Source organism: Ranitomeya imitator, chromosome 4 (assembly GCF_032444005.1).
Source record: "Ranitomeya imitator isolate aRanImi1 chromosome 4, aRanImi1.pri, whole genome shotgun sequence".
Lineage (NCBI taxonomy): Eukaryota > Metazoa > Chordata > Amphibia > Anura > Dendrobatidae > Ranitomeya > Ranitomeya imitator.
In genome coordinates this window covers 437,223,923-437,242,659 of record NC_091285.1, presented here as the reverse complement: position 1 = coordinate 437,242,659, position 18,737 = coordinate 437,223,923, and the positions used below count along the sequence as shown (strand labels likewise).

General features: G+C 42.1%; 1 protein-coding gene across 2 annotated transcripts in view; it reads right to left on the bottom strand.

Moving 5' to 3' along the window:
- The window catches only part of VPS13C (vacuolar protein sorting 13 homolog C), a 478,755-nt gene that overhangs the window by 143,992 nt on the left and 316,026 nt on the right, over nucleotides 1-18,737 (bottom strand). The gene's annotated exons all lie outside the window — the stretch shown is intronic.

The window sequence follows — 18,737 nt, the reverse complement described above, 5'->3', positions numbered from 1 at the left end:
TCCTTGATAGGGCGTTGATCCAGGGAACTAGTCTGATTGCCGTATGTGGAGTCGGGAAGGAATTTTTCCCCAATGTGGAGCTTACTCTTGCCACATGGGTTTTTTATGCCTTCCTCTGGATCAACATGTTAGGGCATGTTAGGTTAGGCTATGGGTTGAACTAGATGGACTTATAGTCTTCCTTCAACCTTAATAACAATGTAACTATGGCGGGCGCACTGCGCATGCGCCCGCCATTTTCTTAACGGATGAAGAAGCCGGCGGGCAGGAGGATCCATGGACACCGGTAAGTATGACAGGGTCCCCGAATCCCCCTATTTCTCTGTCCTCTGAAGTGCGATCACATCAGAGGACAGAGAATAATACACCGCTTTTTTTTTTTTTGTGGTCGCTGGTAAACAGTTAATTACCGGCGATCGCAAAGCAGGGGTCGGTAAAACCCCCGGGCACCTTCTGGGTGCCGGCCGGCGAGCGCACTGGGCCCATTTTTGGGCCGGAACAAAATGGCGGCGCCCATCGGGAGCCACGAGGAGCACCAGGGGAGACAGGTATACATCTAGAAATGTCAATCACGAACGGAGCAGAGGGTTCACAAGAGTCTAAGACACTCCCTTGAGTAATTAACACACTGTGAATGCGACTTTAGATTGGATTGAAGTTCATTCTATGTCCTCCGTAGTACATGCCTGCACAAGGCAATCTTGCCTTGCGCAGGCGTGTACTATGGAGGACAGAGAATGAACTTCAATCCAATATTGCAGCCAGCATGCAGCCAGCGGGTAAGGAAAGGGTGAATCAAACACCCAAAAACCCCGCCTCCATGGCTGAAGATTGTTCCCTCCAAATTCAGGTGACAGTGTCCCTTTAAAGTTTGACCTTCTGGTGTTTAAGACATTGGTGATTTCATGGGAGTTATATATGATTCATCCTATATTTTGTTACCCAATTACCAACCAAAGAGGACATCTGTCCTCTGATCACATTTAGGGCAGAGGCGTTTTTTTTTTTTTTTAGATGCAGTTACACTTGTATTGCCTGCACCTAACAGTCAAGAATCAGTGGTGTAAACTATTATTATGACTCTAATGACAAAGCTAAGTAATGCTGTGATATTTTTGTAGAGAGACACTTAAACGGAAGCACATTGCAAAAGGACGGGATAAACACAAATGCTTGTCAATGCTTCACTTCCAGCCTACTAAAACCAAAGTCAAGATCACCGTCACCTCTAATTGTTAATTACAAGTTGTACACGGTGTTCTCTTCAGTATCACCCACGGTTGGGGAAAGGCAGATCATATGAGCCAAGATCTATTTTTGCAATCAGGTTTGTGTATTGGTAATTTCCCGTCAGTCAGGCATTATTTACACCAATGCATGATTGAATAAGGAAACATTTTCATTTCTAGGCAACAACATCCTCTAACCAGAAACAATCCATATATTTGATTTAATTCTATAACAAACTAGAAAGCTTACAATATTTATAAATGATACGTCAGCTACAGATCTGCTGATACTTATGTATACAATATACAGAACTGTAGTGCATTTCGACATGTGACATGTGTGAATGTTCATCAATAAGGGGGATGTATAATAATGTACACAAGACGAGGCGGATTACAGCACTCCTTTATATTATGCCATGAACTAACAACAGACTCTGTATGCTTCACCAAATAGTTCCTTCAATGGATTACCTTGTATGTTAAAGTACAGTGAAAGGTAAGCCTGTGTTAGCCTAGACCCAATGTGGCTTCTCTGCCTCAGGTAGTGTTTGCCATGTCTTTGTTGGGGTATTCACATGGAGTTTATACTTTTCACAGACAGCACACTGCAGTGTCATAGCCGCAAGGATAGGACCATGCAAATTCTTTGTACTTGCAATAGCACATTGTGAAACACTGGCCTAGTGTGGCTTAACTGGTGTCCGCTTCCTCATAGAAATGTGGGGTTTCCAATTATAGTAGAGGCTGAAGAATGAAGACAATGTGGGCTGATTCTATAGGTCCACTCTAACCCTTAAAGTCATTTGAGGTAACTGATGAGAAGATATTTGTGTGTACATGCTGAAGAATAGTATTTCTGGGCATTATACTGTATCATGTCTCCTGAAAATGACCATTTTAAACCCTTATATGACTAATTTTAGTTCTCTCTGAGCTAGAGGGTGGAGACCAGATATTATGTCTTCCATACAGTTGTGGCCATAAGTATTGAGACCCATGCAATTCTGTCAGATAATACTCAGTTTCTTCCTGAAAATGATCGCAAACACAAATTATTTGGTATTATTATCTTCATTTAATTTGTCTTAAATGAAAAAAAAACACAAAAGAGAATGAAGCAAAAAGCAAAACATTGATCATTTCACACAAAACTCCAAAAATGGGCCAGACAAAAGTATTGGCACCCTCAGCCTACTACTTGGTTGCACAATCTTTAGCCAAAATAACTGCGACCAACCGCTTCCGGTAACCATCAATGAGTTTCTTACAATGCTCTGCTGGAATTTTAGACCATTCTTCTTTGGCAAACTGCTCCAGGTCCCTGATATTTGAAGGGTGCCTTCTCCAAACTGCCATTTTTAGATCTCTCCACAGGTGTTCTATGGGATTCAGGTCTGGACTCATTGCTGGCCACCATAGAAGTCTCCAGTGCTTTCTCTCAAACCATTTTCTAGTGCTTTTTGAAGTGTGTTTTGGGTCATTGTCCTGCTGGAAGACCCATGACCTCTGAGGGAGACCCAGCTTTCTCACACTGGGCCCTACATTATGCTGCAAAATTTGTTGGTAGTCTTCAGACTTTATAATGCCATGCACACGGTCAAGCAGTCCAGTGCCAGAGGCAGCAAAGCAACCCCAAAACATCAGGGAACCTCCGCCATGTTTGACTGTAGGGACCGTGTTTTTTTTCTTTGGATGCCTCTTTTTTTCTCCTGTAAACTCTATGTTGATGCCTTTGCCCAAAAAGCTCTACTTTTGTCTCATCTGACCAGAGAACATTCTTCCAAAACGTTTTAGGCTTTTTCAGGTAAGTTTTGGCAAACTCCAGCCTGGCTTTTTTATGTCTCGGGGTAAGAAGTGGGGTCTTCCTGGGTCTCCTACCATACAGTCCCTTTTCATTCAGACGCAGACGGATAGTACGAGTTGACACTGTTGTACCCTCGGACTGCAGGGCAGCTTGAACTTGTTTGGATGTTAGTCGAGGTTCTTTATCCAACATCCGCACAATCTTGCGTTGAAATCTCTTGTCAATTTTTCTTTTCCGTCCACATCTAGGGAGGTTAGCCACAGTGCCATGGGCTTTAAACTTCTTGATGACAATGCGCACGTAGACACAGGAACATTCAGGTTTTTGGAGATGGACTTGTAGCCTTGAGATTGCTCATGCTTCCTCACAATTTGGTTTCTCAAGTCTTCAGACAGTTCTTTGGTCTTCTTTCTTTTTTCCATGCTCACTGTGGTACACACAAGGACACAGGACAGAGGTTGAGTCAACTTTAATCCATGTCAACTGGCTGCAAGTGTGATTTAGTTATTGGCAACACCTGGTAGGTGCCACAAGTTACAGGTGCTGTTAGTTACACAAATTAGAGAAGCATCACATGATTTTTCGAACAGTGCCAATGCTTTTGTCACCCCTTTTTTATGTTTGGTGTGGAATTATATCCAATTTGGCTTTAGGACAATTCTTTTTGTGTTTTATCATTTAAGACAAATTAAATGAAGATGATAACAAAGAATTTGTGTTTGCAATCATTTTCAGGAAGAAACTGAGTATTATCTGACAGAATTGCAGGGGTGTCAATACTTTTGGCCACAACTGTACATAACACACAGAGATATTGAAGTGAACCTGCCAGCAGGATTTTGCGACCACAGACACTGTCAGTTTGGCAATGTTAAACTGATTAAAATGATACCTGGGATGAAGAAATCAGTCTTGTGGTTCTTGTGTAAAGTTTTCAGTTAATGAAATGCTCGTGCTTCGGGGCAGGACTGTAGGCAGAATCTTTCCTTCCTGCTATAAGCCAGAGAAACCAAAGAGACCTGTCCACAGGCCGACCTGAAGCTCAAACATGTTCCTCATCAGAGACAGACTGTTTGTGCTTCAGGGTGGCCTGTGGGCAGGTCTTTCCTTGGTTTCTCTGGATTAGAGCAGGAAGATAAGACTCTGCCTATACTCCCGCCCTGGAGCACAGGCATCTCATTAGCTGAAACCTTCTAACACTGATTACACAAGAACCACAAGACAGATTTCTTCAGCCCAGGTATCATTTTAAACAGTTTATCACTGCCAACCTGACTGTGTCTGTAGGTTTACTTTGCAAAATCCTGCTGACAGGTTCGCTTTAAGGATTCCAGTTCTTATTTCTATGTAGCAAATATTCAGAAACAGCAGCACGGAGGACACTATACAGTAGTTCTGAGCTGTGTGACTAAATCCAAATGTGAAATGAATTCACTAAAAGCTGCAGCTCAATCTGCCTGGTCTGTTATTGTGCTGAGTGCTACCCACAGTGCCTCCCTTGTTCAAAAATGTCAATATGCTCTATAACCTGACACTTCCGTGTGATAGCCATCTTGCTTTGACTAACATAGATATGAGTTGCTTTTTAGAGTGTATGGCGAGTTCAGCAGGCATAGGAAGAAGTGGCTTATAACCAGAGAAAGAAGCAGATTTCTTTGCCATTTCAGGTTGCTTATATTTGCTTATATTATTGACTGAGGCTAAGTTCACATTAGCGTTTGAGACCGCAGCGTGGTGCTGCGGACTTCTTTCCTTAAGCTCCGCTTACTTCCGCATGCATCCTGTGTACCTATCTTTAACATTGGGTGCGCAGAGACATATGTTGTATGCGGATGCGCCCACTTGCATCGTTTTGACATGCCCGCCGAATGCAACATATAGCATTTTCTTGCGTTCAGCGGACACGTCAAAACGACGAATGCGGAAGCATCCGCATACAATGCATATGCCTGCGTACCCAATGTTAAAGATAGGTATGCAGGACGCATGCGGAAGTAGGTGGAGCTGCGGACTCAAACGCTAATGTGAACCTCGCCTTATGTAAGCTTTGTTGAAACAACAGTAACCATTTAAATGTTACTGTCATTTCAGGCATGCTGCCCAAATTGCGAGCAGCATTAATCAGAGCCTGGTTGAACAATTGCAGGCGAATCTGAGAAATATATACTTGGCTAAAGTCTTGTGGTTTGGGCAGCATGAATCAAAAGACAGGTTCTCTCTATTAGAGTAGGTAATGTGCCAGGAGCGACTGAGGTTCACTTTTTATGAGTTGCCTTTTCTAGAAGGCTAGCATTTTTAGTGCTCAAACCTTAATCATTTCTGTATTGTTGACCCACGAATTTGCTCCTCTAACAAATCAACACATATATTGAGTAAATAAATTAAGAAAATAAACAAGAGGCAGAAGAGACCCCTGCAGCCATGGTTAACAGAAGAGACTCTAAAGATAAACAAAGATATATGAATAGCAAAGGGAAAAGTTAACAAGCAGGACATAGACATCAGTAAAAGACTAAAGAGAACCATTCGAGCAGACAAAGAACTTTATTACCAAAAAGATATGTACAGAGATAGAAAAAACATCTGACGGACAAAACCAGGAAGGCAGAGCAAACGATGAAAGCGATACTTAGAAAGTTTCAGTGAAGAGTGGGAATGTTGAAAGATGCCAACAATAACAAACTAACTGAGCCAGGACAGATTAAAAAAAAAGATGGAGAGTACATGGAACACCTCTACAACAAAGACGGTGATAAGGGAAGAAACGGAACCTGGAAATGACAGAGGGCCTGAAAGACAGTCATCTGAAAGACAGTCATATCTGTGATAAAGCTTCTGTCAAACAACAAAGTGCCTGGATATGATGGATGGATATTTCAACAGAGCTAATAAAGTTTTTTTTAAGCAACAGTTGAGGTCATGACACGCCTGTCTCAACAGATAAGGACAAGCAGTAAATGGCCCAAAGACAGGACAAGGTCATTGTTTACTGGACTACTTCTCTCATACGTCATGCCAGCAGAATACTACTAGAGATCCTACAAATACAACTACAGCCTTACTTTGACAAAACTGCAAGAGGAACAAGAAGGATTCAGAAAAGGCAGAGGAACAAAAGATGTGATTGGAAACATTACATGGATAATGAATAAGGTCAAAAACTGCAGCAAAAAGATCTATTTTTGTTTCATTGATGACAGCAAAGGCTTCGAATGTTTTGATCATCATAAACTTTGGAATACCACTAAAGATATTAGTGTGCCGAATAATCTGATCAGCCTCAACATTATCCTTTACATCAAACAAGAAGCAACGTTTAAACACCACACGGCATTGTTCAAAGTAGAGCGAGAAGTCAGACAAAGCTGCATCCTCTTCAGAAGCGGTTTTCAGGAAGGCTGGACTTGCCAAAAAAGACGGAGGAATCAAAAGTGCTGGACAAATCATCCACAATCTTAAATATGCAGATAATACAACTTTGATAGAATCTACAAAGATAATGACTATTGCCAGGTAGGACACATTTGAAATGGATGGCTACAAACTGGAAGTTGCAAAAGATTTTAACCTACTTGGATCAATGATCATTTAAGATGCAAAGACGACACCGGAAGTCAATAGAAGAATAGCTATGGGCATTTCAATAATTAAGTCACTAGAAAAGGACTTTAACTCAAGAAACATTTCACTGGCGACGAAGACATGACTCGTACATAGTGTATATTGTATATGGAGGTAGCTGCTCCTAGATTGCACCTATTCCTACTAGCTTGGATGTGCCAGTCAGTCTTTTGTTATTTGTATGTTAGCTTACTGCCCAAGCACTCCGTCCTTCAACGTGTGGTGATTTTAATTACAGCAGGTTCCTACCTACCCATAAATGCAGGCATTACTGAGAGAGGTGTCTACATTCACCCAGGAATTCAGACATCAGCCTAAGAGAAGTATTCACATTGATAGGGACCCATCAGTTTTTGAAACCACCTTGATGTTGGTTGATGGGCAGGCATGACTTGAACAATTATGTGCAAAACGTCTCATTTTTTTCTAGTATTCAGAAGCCATATTGCTATTCATATTTCACATTGACATGCTTTAGCACGATAGAGTGCAACTTTTTTTGTGTATTGTATATGGAGGTGGCTGCTCCTAGTTTGCACCTATTCACACTAATTATACCACAAAAAGACTTGATCACCCAGTATTAGAAGAATAAGTGACCTAGACTGAGGTACTGATAAAAACTAACAGTTTATTGAAAATTATTAAAAACAATATATAAATACTACAAAGAAAGGTATTAGACCTAAAAGGAGGGACACAAAAAAGCCATAGGCTACATCCAAATCGTGGACTAGTTTAACACAAACATGTGTTAATTACATCCATGCTACCTATACTTTATGTGCATAATGATATATGGTAAAACATCCCCTCATAGGAATGTGCCGATGTAGACTGTCATGCGGAGGCGGGCTAAACCCATCCACTAATATGATACATGATTGTCACTAGCAAATATAGAGTATTGTATTAGAATGGGTATATTACCTTAAGGTCTGCCACGTGGATGTATGCCCCGGCGTCCCTCTGCCCCGACGCGCGTTTCGCACTGCTTCTTCGGGAGGCGTGTCAGGGCCTTGAGACATGGACACATAGGAAATGTGCACACTCATTGAGACATGGTCGGTCACAGTTATGTCATGTGGTTGCTACTATAAGTCATAACTTTAAAGTTATCTGAATTCCAGTCTCTAACACTTTTTCCAGTTTTTGGATGCATTAATATTAATTTCATCATCATATGAACACTTGTGTGGTTATCACACACACATACACACTAATAATATCACTTTATAATTTTATACAGTGTTCCATTGAGGACCATTATGTTTCTTCTTAGTCCCTTTTTTGAGTTATATAGATTATAGGAACATGTTTTTTATTAAGTTTTTTACACATGTCACAGTCCCCGTATATTCCCTCCCTGTGACTAGTTTGTCAGATTTAGATCCCCCTCTGTCACTTTTATTGGGCAGAGCACTTGCCTCGATGACTGACCTGGGATGATTGAAGAGTGGTTATCAGGGGAACGAGACAGCGCAGTCGCACTAAGTGCGACTTGCTACCTATGACCCCATGACCGCGATCCGATCATCGATTGGCTGCAGGTTCAGATCGGTCTACGCAAGCGCCGATATGCCCACTTGGGTGACTTATACTAGGACACTACCGGTACGCATCCTACACAGACATCGTAACGTCACTTCCGGTTTACGTACACCATAGCCTTAGGGCTTATTTTAAGATACTACCGGAGTGGTGTCCGTATAATACAACTCTGCAACATCATTTCCGGTGTGCACATATCATCATAGGAGTTGGTTTTTAGGATTTGTCTCATTAATAGTATATACAAGGTGCCCTTATAATTTAATCTCCCTGGTACAATTTCCGGTATCCGTACACCGGAGATTCCTCTTTGGAACTTCCGGTATGCACCTGATAGAACACTCCTAGCGTCCGTACATCAGGGCCGTCCCAGCGCAATTTCCGGTGTTCGTACACTGACGTAATAGAGTCTGGATAGCGGCGCTTTCAACAGCGGTCACCTACCATCCACCTGTTTTTACTAATGCAGAGCCTTAGATCCAATCCACAATCAGAGCATTATATTTAAACCGGCTACCCCCCTGCCCTGATACGCCTCCCGAAGAAGCAGTGCGAAACGCGTGTCGGGGCAGAGGGACGCCGGGGCATACATCCACGTGGCAGACCTTAAGGTAATATACCCATTCTAATACAATACTCTATATTTGCTAGTGACAATCATGTATCATATTAGTGGATGGGTTTAGCCCGCCTCCGCATGACAGTCTACATCGGCACATTCCTATGAGGGGATGTTTTACCATATATCATTATGCACATAAAGTATAGGTAGCATGGATGTAATTAACACATGTTTGTGTTAAACTAGTCCACGATTTGGATGTAGCCTATGGCTTTTTTGTGTCCCTCCTTTTAGGTCTAATACCTTTCTTTGTAGTATTTATATATTGTTTTTAATAATTTTCAATAAACTGTTAGTTTTTATCAGTACCTCAGTCTAGGTCACTTATTCTTCTAATACTGGGTGATCAAGTCTTTTTGTGGTATAATTATTGTGGAGGTACAAAAGTTCCCCAAAATAGGGAGGACGTTGAGAATATTGAGCAAGTAATACTGTGAATATACCTATTCACACTAGCTTGGATGGCCAGTCAGTCTTTTGTTATTTGTACATAGTTAATGCTTTTCTGTGGTAACATATGGATACGGATCTTGGACAATTAAGAAACATGACAGAAGAAGAATTGACGCCTTACAAATGTGGTACATAGATGACCCAGGCAAAAAGGGAACCTGCTCTATTTTACTGTAAGAAGACTGCATATATTAATTTTGCCATTTATACAGATTGCCTCACACAAAAAAAAAAAAGTGTTACATATCCTTCAGCGTAAATTACACAAACTGTGCACATGAAGATCTATACTACGTTAAAATAAGAACATAAAACAAAAAACACACACAATTTACTTTTATGAAGCTTGTGAAATTTTTTTAAGAGACAAAGCTTAGAAGACATTTAAATGACATTAATCTGACCTTCTTTATTAGTATGTGCTTTGTTCTAATGTATGTTGTGAAATCAGGATGGAAAAAGGTAACTAGGCTTCACAAAACTATGAATGAGTAGGGTGTTCTGTTCCATAGAAAATCTAATTAAATCTGTCGCAGAGCTTGACATCAGGAGGTTTATTACAGGAAGGTATCTGGGTCACATGAGGAGGAATTAAGAGGGAATATAGGCTTTTCGCTAAACAGATAGCAGGTTAATATGGGTCATACAATGAGAAACATCTGCTCCATACTGTAAAGTCAAAACCTTTCCTAACATGTCCAATCCTTTAGATTCCTAAAACCAGCTTCCACATCTCCATAGACAATGTACTTTGTCTATAAGTGCCACTGATGGTAAATACAGCCGCCAATCTATGTCTTCCAGTTGATATGTTCCATTCTAAAGTTACAAAGTAGTGGGTTACTATTCATATACAGTCATGGCCAAAAGTATTAACACCCCTGCAATTAATAGTTACATAGTTATTAAGGTTGAAGGAAGACTATATGTCCATCTAGTTCAACCCATAGCCTAACCTAACATGTTGATCCAGAGGAAGGCAAAAAAACCCCATGTGCAAAGAGTAAGCTCCACATTGGGGAAAAAAATTCCTTCCCGACTCCACATACGGCAATCAGACTAGTTCCCTGGATCAACGCCCTATCAAGGAATCTAGTGTATATACCCTGTAACATTATACTTTTCCAGAAAGGTATCCAGTCCCCTCTTAAATTTAAGTAATGAATCACTCATTACAACATCATACGGCAGAGAGTTCCATAGTCTCACTGCTCTTACAGTAAAGAATCCGCGTCTGTTATTATGCTTAAACCTTTTTTCCTCCAACCGCAGAGGATGCCCCCTTGTCCCTGTTTCAGGTCTATGATTAAAAAGATCATCAGAAAGGTCTTTGTACTGTCCCCTCATATATTTATACATTAAAATAAGATCACCCCTTAGTCTTCGTTTTTCCAAACTAAATAGCCCCAAGTGTAATAACCTATCTTGGTATTGCAGACCCCCCAGTCCTCTAATAACCTTGGTCGCTCTTCTCTGCACCCGCTCCAGTTCAGCTATGTCTTTCTTAAACACCGGAGACCAGAACTGTGCACAGTATTCTAAGTGTGGTCGAACTAGTGACTTGTATAGAGGTAAAATTATGTTCTCCTCATGAGCATCTATGCCTCTTTTAATGCATCCCATTATTTTATTTGCCTTTGTAGCAGCTGCCTGACACTGGCCACTGAATTTAAGTTTGTCATCCACCCATACACCCAGGTCTTTTTCATTGACGGTTTCGCCCAGAGTTTTAGAATTAAGCACATAATTATACATCTTATTACTTCTACCCAAGTGCATGACCTTACATTTATCCCCATTAAAGCTCATTTGCCATTTATCAGCCCAAGCTTCTAGTTTACATAAATCATCCTGTAATATAAAATTGTCCTCCTCTGTATTGATTACCCTGCAGAGTTTAATAGTTACATAAACCCCTGCAATTCTGTCATATAATACTCAATTTCTTCCTGAAAATGATTGCAATCACAAATCCTTTGGTGTTAATATCTTCATTTAATTTGTCTTAAATGAAAAAACACAAAAGAGAATGAACAAAAAGCAAAACATTGATCATTTCACACAAAACTCCAAACATGGGCCAGACAAAAGTATAGGCACCCTCAGCCTAATACTTGGTTGCACAACCTTTAGCCAAAATAACTGCAACCAACCGCTCCCGGTAACCATCAATGAGTTTCTTACAATGCTCTGCTGGAATTTTAGACCATTCTTCTTTGGCAAACTGCTCCAGGTCCCAGATATTTGAAGGGTGCCTTCTCCAAACTGCCATTTTTAGATCTCTCCACAGGTGTTCTATGGGATTCAGGTCTGAACTCATTGCTGGCCACCTTAGAAGTCTCCAGTGCTTTCTCTCAAACCATTTTCTAGTGCTTTTTGAAGTGTGTTTTGGGTCATTGTCCTGCTGGAAGACCCATGACCTCTGAGGGAGACCCAGCTTTCTCACACTGGGCCCTACATTATGCTGCAAAATTTGTTGGTAGTCTTCAGACTTCATAATCCCATGCACACGGCCAAGCAGTCCAGTGCCAGAGGCAGCAAAGCAACCCCAAAACATCAGGGAACCTCCGCCATGTTTGACTGTAGGGACCGTGTTCTTTTCTTTGAATGCCTCTTTTTTTTCTCCTGTAAACTCTATGTTGATGCTTTTGCCCAAAAATCTCTACTTTTGTCTCATCTGACCAGAGAACATTCCTCCAAAACGTTTTAGGCTTTTTCAGGTAAGTTTTGGCAAACTCCAGCCTGGCTTTTTTATGTATCGGGGTAAGAAGTTGGGTCTTCCTGGGTCTCCTACCATACAGTCCCTTTTCATTCAGATGCCGACGGATAGTATGGGTTGACACTGTTGTACCCTCGGACTGCAGGGCAGCTTGAACTTTTTTGGATGTTAGTCTATGTTCTTTATCCAACATCCGCACAATCTTGCGTTGAAATCTCTTGTCAATTTTTCTTTTCCGTCCACATGTAGGGAGGTTAGCCACAGTGCCATGGGCTTTAAACTTCTTGATGACAATGCGCACGGTAGACACAGGAACATTCAGGTCTTTGGAGATGGACTTGTAGCCTTGAGATTGCTCATGCGTCATCACAATTTGGTTTCTCAAGTCCTCAGACAGTTCTTTGGTCTTCTTTCTGTTCTCCATGCTCAATGTGGTACACACAAGGACACAGGACAGAGGTTGAGTCAACTTTAATCCATGTCAACTGGCTGCAAGTGTGATTTAGTTATTGCCAACACCTGTTAGGTGCCACAGGTAAGTTACAGGTGCTGTTAATTACACAAATTAGAGAAGCATCACATGATTTTTCAACGCTGAATACTTTTGTCCATCCCCTTTTTTATGTTTGGTGTGGAATTATATCCAATTTGGCTTTAGGACAATTCTTATTGTGTTTTTTTCATTTAAGACAAATTAAATGAAGATAATAATACCAAAGAATTTGTGATTGCAATCATTTTCAGGAAGAAACTGAGTATTATCTGACAGAATTGCAGGGGTGTCAATACTTTTGGCCATGACTGTATGTCACAATGGAAACTATCAGTATGAATGATATCTTTTAATGTGAATATGTTTCCTTTTTATTACAAAATAAAATAGTGAGGCAGATTATTCGAGCTTATCTGTCAGAGGTAGTGGAAGCCTAGTGGAATAGCACCTTTAATGCTAGTGTGCACAGATATTAAATTATTGGGAGCGGATTCCTGGCTACCAGGTAATAGAAGTAATGCACATATATTAATAGCAAAAGTATTTTACAATATGTATTGTAAGTTTGCAGCCGGACAGGTCCTCGATGGGAAATTTGTGTCACTGAAGTGGTTAGCTACAATGATTAATAGACCAGAGAAGCAGGCTCCAGCACAGTAGTACGGAGATATATATATTTTTTAATAATAGGGCAGCATGGGTCTGGGCTTTTAGGAGCAGTCAGAAGAGACGGCCGCGACTGGCTACTCCAAGATCTCCACACTGGGAGTTGAAAGGCCTTAAGGCAGCTCATCTACTTCAGTCTGGGTTTTGTGTGGACAGGTTGAAAGACATTTTGTGCTGGTCAGTTCTGATCAGAGTTTGACTAAGGCATCTTTCACACTTCCGTCAGTACGGGTTCGTCGCAAAGCGTCGGGCCGACGTACTGACGGACGTTGTGAAATTTCTGCACGACGTGGGCAGCGGATGCAGTTTTTCAACGCAACCGCTGCCCATTCTGAAGTCCGGGGAGGAGGGGCGGAGTTCCGGCCGCCCATGCGTGGTCGGAAATGGCCGACCCGACGGACAAAAAAACGTTACATTGAACGTTTTTTGTCATGACGGTCCGCCAAAACACGACGGATCCGTCGCACGACGGACACGACGTGTGGTCATCCATCGCTAATACAAGTCTATGGGCAAAAAACGCATACTGCAAGCACATTTGCAGGATCCGTTTTTTGCCCAAAACGACGGATTGCGACGGATGGCAAAAGACAGAAGTGTGAAAGAGGCTTAAGCCCAATGATATCTGAACGGCTGAGCTATTTTGCTGTATAGACTATTTTTGCTTCGTTTCTGCTATATGCCGGAAGGCTGTACATTTGTTTATGGAGCAGACTTAGAAAAAGACTAGCAATACAAAGATTCCAAAAGGAACAAGTGAATCCCTTACTAGATCCCATCATGATAACTACACCTGTCATGGTGGTGCTTTTTTTATCATGACTGTCATATCCCCTGATGAGTCCTGGAGGGATGAAATGCGTTGGGAGGCAGTCCTTATGTGAATTGGCTTGACATGTTCATCTTTGATAAGGATATGTTGGTCAAAGGATTAATGCTGACCGCTCCATGTGATGATTTAATAACAGATGCCTGAGGTCCCATTATCTACTTGGACTGGGTGAGACTGTTCCAAGTCTATTTAATCTCTACTCTTATGGGTAAAAGTGGCTATGAGTCATCAGTTGTGATATATGTTTGTATTCTTATTGCCCCATTTTTGTCTATGTGACTATATTGCCTTTGTTACTGGTGTTGGTTGTATAGAATAGACATTTGGACCCCCAATTGCGTAATTTGTCTGTTTTTTGTCATTGGAGGGTTCCTATCTTCCTGTTTTTTGTGTTCATATTTTAAATTTTATAATTAAATGTTACGTTTTAATAATCTTTTTTGTGCTATAATTTGCAGACTCAGGAACTTTAATAAATCTACCAGTTTTGATAAAGATACCTTTGTCTGTGTGGACACTACCGTATGCTAAGGAGTGCAAATTATCGCAGTATGTATTAACAAAATACAAATTTTTCTGTTGTCAAGCCCTCTTTTACTTCAGATGGCTATTCAGCTGTAATAAATCTTTAAGTGGTAACATACTGTATATAGAGGGAAAAGTACTTGATACACTGCCGCTTTTGCAAGTTCTCCCACCTATAAAGAATGGAGAGGTCTGTAATTTTAATTTTTATCATAGGTACACTTCAACTGGAAAAGAAAATCTAAAAATAAAAAACAGAAAATCACATTGTATGATTTTTACATAATTCAAATATTTCATGCAATGAAATGCAATTTATCACCTACCAACCAGCAAGAAATCTCGCTCTTATAGACCTGTTAGATTTTCTTTAAGAAACCCTCATACTCTGCACTCCATAACTTGTATTAATTGTACCTGTTTGCTACATGTATAAAAGACACCTTTTCCATATACTCAATTACACTCTAGCCTCTCGACTATTGCCAAGACAAAAGCTCTGCCTCGGGACACAAGGGAAAAAATTGTAGAGCTGCACATGGCTAGGATGGGCTACAGGACAATAGGAAAGAAGCTTGGTGAGAAGGCAACAACTGTTGCACCATAGCTATATGTCCCCCTGTGATCCCTGTGCCGCCCTGCTATGTACCCACCTGTGATATTTGTGCTCCCAAGTGATCTCTGTGCCCAATGTGATCTCTGTCCCCTCCAGCTATGTGCCCCTCCATGATCTCTATGCTCTCTCCAGCTATGTGCCCTCCTGTGATTTCTGTGCCTCCCTTGTGATCTTCGTGTCACCCCCCGACTATGTGCCCCTCTGTGATCCTTGTGCTCCCCCTCCCCTGTGATCTATGTCCTCCCGACAATCTGTGTGTCCCCCCAGTGATATAGATCTATGAACCTCCCCAGCAATGCCTGTCCCCCCCCCCAGTGCTGTATATCCCCCCTCCACAAATGCTGTACATCCCCCCCAGGGCTGTATGTGCCCCAAGTGAAATGTATATAACCCAGTGCTGCATTTACCCCAGAAGTGCTGTATATCACACTGAGTACTGTATACAGCCCCCAGTGATGTATATAGCCCCCAGTGAAGTATTTGACCCCACCAGTGATGTATATTCCCCCAGGGACATACATATCCCCCAGTGCTGTCTGTGCTTCCTAGTGATGTATATAGCCCCTCAGTGATGTCTATTCCCCCCGCCTCCCCGGTGATGAATATGTTCCAAGATCTCCTGTGATGTCTATGCCCCCCAGCCCCTCCTGTAATTTATATGACGCCAGAGTCTCCTGTGATGCATATACAGTATTGCCTGTTATGTATGTACAGCAGTCCCATCGTCTCCTATGTGGTGTATAAACAGCTGTCTCAGCATCTCCTATATGATGTATATACAGTAGTTCCAGCGTCCATGGTGATGTATATGATTTACAAAACTTACTATGACAAAAAGTTGACTGCTCTCTTGGCCGAGGCAAAAATGGAAAAGCAGCTGTGAGAAGCAACATAATCAGTATTACTTAACATCACAGCTGCACCAAAGAGAAGCAGCTCCAGCCGTCACAATAAGGGTGAGTTACCATAATTAAATCTTTGACTAAATATACCGGGGTAATTTTCAAGGTGATAATTTTTGTGTGGCCTCCGAATGATGGCAGATATTTTCAAATGGCTCCGGCTGGAAAAAGATCCCCCATCCCTGATCGAGATGATCCACAGGAGGCATGGGAGAAGGTCATGTGGTCAGATGAGACAAAAATAGAACTTTTTGGTATCAACTCCACTCGCCGTGTTTGGTGGAAGAACAAGGATCTATACAACTCCAAGAGAAAAGTGCCAACCATGAAGCATGGAGAGGGAAACATCATACTTTGGGGGTGCATTTCTGCAAAGGGGACAGGATGACTGCACCGTATTGAAGAGAGGATAGATGGGTCATGTATTGTGAGCTTTTTTCCAACTACCTACTTCTCTCAGTAAGAGTATTGAAGGTGGCTTGTGCCTGGGTCTTCCAGCATGACAATGACCCAAAACACACAACTAAGAAGTGGCTCCGTAAATAGCATTTCAAGGTCCTGGAGTGGCATAAACAGTGTCCAGACCTGAGCCCAATACAAAATCTTTGGAGGGAGCTGAAAATCAGTGTTGCCCAACGATAGTCCCGAAACCGGAAAGATCTGGAGGAAAATTGTATGAAAAAGTGGGCCAAAATTCATGCTGCAGTGTGTACAAACTTGGTTTCAGTACCAAATATGAAGTTCTGCTTTTCTACAGTATCAAACACTTATTTCATGCAATAAAATGCAAATTAAATTATGTAAAAATCATAAAATGTGATTTTCTGGATTTTTTTAAAAAGATTCTGTCTCTCACAGTTGAAGTGTACCTACGATAAAAATTACAAACCTCTCCATTCTTGTGGGAAAACTGGCAAAATCTGCAGTGTATCAAATACTTATTTTCCCCTGCATGACTGCATGCCAGTGAGAATGTGCTTATATACTGATGATAAAGTTTACATGGCTACAAGTATGCTATTTGTACTGTAATGTGGTTTTATTTATTTTGATACAATGCACCATTGTACAGATACTACTACAGGCTCTGGTGTACTTTATTGGTAACGTTATAGGGATAGTATATTTTGATGTTACTACGTTGATGGCATCCATTTATGAACATTTCAGTGGTTTGCTGTGTTTCGACATTCCTACATAGTGAGCACTATTGTGTTTTTTCTAATGTGTTTTTCAATTACCGTATATACTCGAGTATAAGCCGACCCGAGTATAAGCCGACCCCCCTAATTTTGCCACAAAAAAACTGGGAAAACTTATTGACTCGAGTATAAGCCTAGGGTAGGAAATGCAGCAGCTACTGGTAAATTTCAAAAATAAAAATAGATGCTCTATACCGTTCATTATTGCCCCATAAGATGCTCCATATAAAGCTGTGCCATATATAATGCTCCATACTGCTCATTATTGCCCCATAGATGTGCCATAGAAAGCTCTGCCATATAGTGCTCTGCACCGTTCATTATTGCCCCATAGCTGCCATATAGTGCTGTGTGCCGTTCAGTACTGCCCCATAGCTGCCATATAGTGCTGTGTGCCATTCAGTACTGCCCCATAGCTGCCATATAGTGCTGTGTGCCGTTCAGTACTGCCCCATAGCTGCCATATAGTGCTGTGTGCCGGTCAGTACTGCCCCATAGCTGCCATATAGTGCTGTGTGCCGTTCAGTACTGCCCCATAGCTGCCATATAGTGCTGTGTGCCGTTCAGTACTGCCCCATAGCTGCCATATAGTGCTGTGTGCCGTTCAGTACTGCCCCATAGCTGCCATATAGTGCTGTGTGCCGTTCGGTACTGCCCCATAGCTGCCATATAGTGCTGTGTGCCGTTCGGTACTGCCCCATAGCTGCCATATAGTGCTGTGTGCCGTTCGGTACTGCCCCATAGCTGCCATATACTGCTGTGTACCGTTCGGTACTGCCCCATAGCTGCCATATAGTGCTGTGTGCCGTTCCGTACTGCCCCATAGCTGCCATATAGTGCTGTGTGCCGTTCAGTACTGCCCCATAGCTGCCATATAGTGCTGTGTGCCGTTCAGTACTGCCCTATAGCTGCCATATAGTGCTGTGTGCCGTTCAGTACTGCCCCATAGCTGCCATATAGTGCTGTGTGCCGTTCAGTACTGCCCCATAGCTGCCATATAGTGCTGTGTGCCGTTCAGTACTGCCCCATAGCTGCCATATACTGCTGTGTGCCGTTCAGTACTGCCCCATAGCTGCCATATAGTGCTGTGTGCCGTTCAGTACTGCCCCATAGCTGTGCCATAGAAAGCTCTGCCATTGTTGCTGCTGCTGCAATTAAAAAAAAAATGCCATACTCACCTCTCTTGCTTGCAGCTCCCAGCGTCCGGTCCCGGCGTCTCTGCGTACTGACTGATCAGGCAGAGGGCGCAGCGCACACTATATGCGTCATCGCGCCCTCTGACCTGAACAGTCAGAGCGGAGCGACGCCGGGAAGATGGAGCAGCGCCTGGCGGCTGGAACGGGGACAGGTGAATATTACATACTTACCTAGTCCCAGCGATCCTGACGCTCCCTCTGCCTGTCACAGCTGGTCTTCGGTGCCGCAGCCTCTTTATCAGCGGTCACCGGCACCGCTGATTAGAGAAATGAATACGCGGCTCCACCCCTATGGGAGGTGGA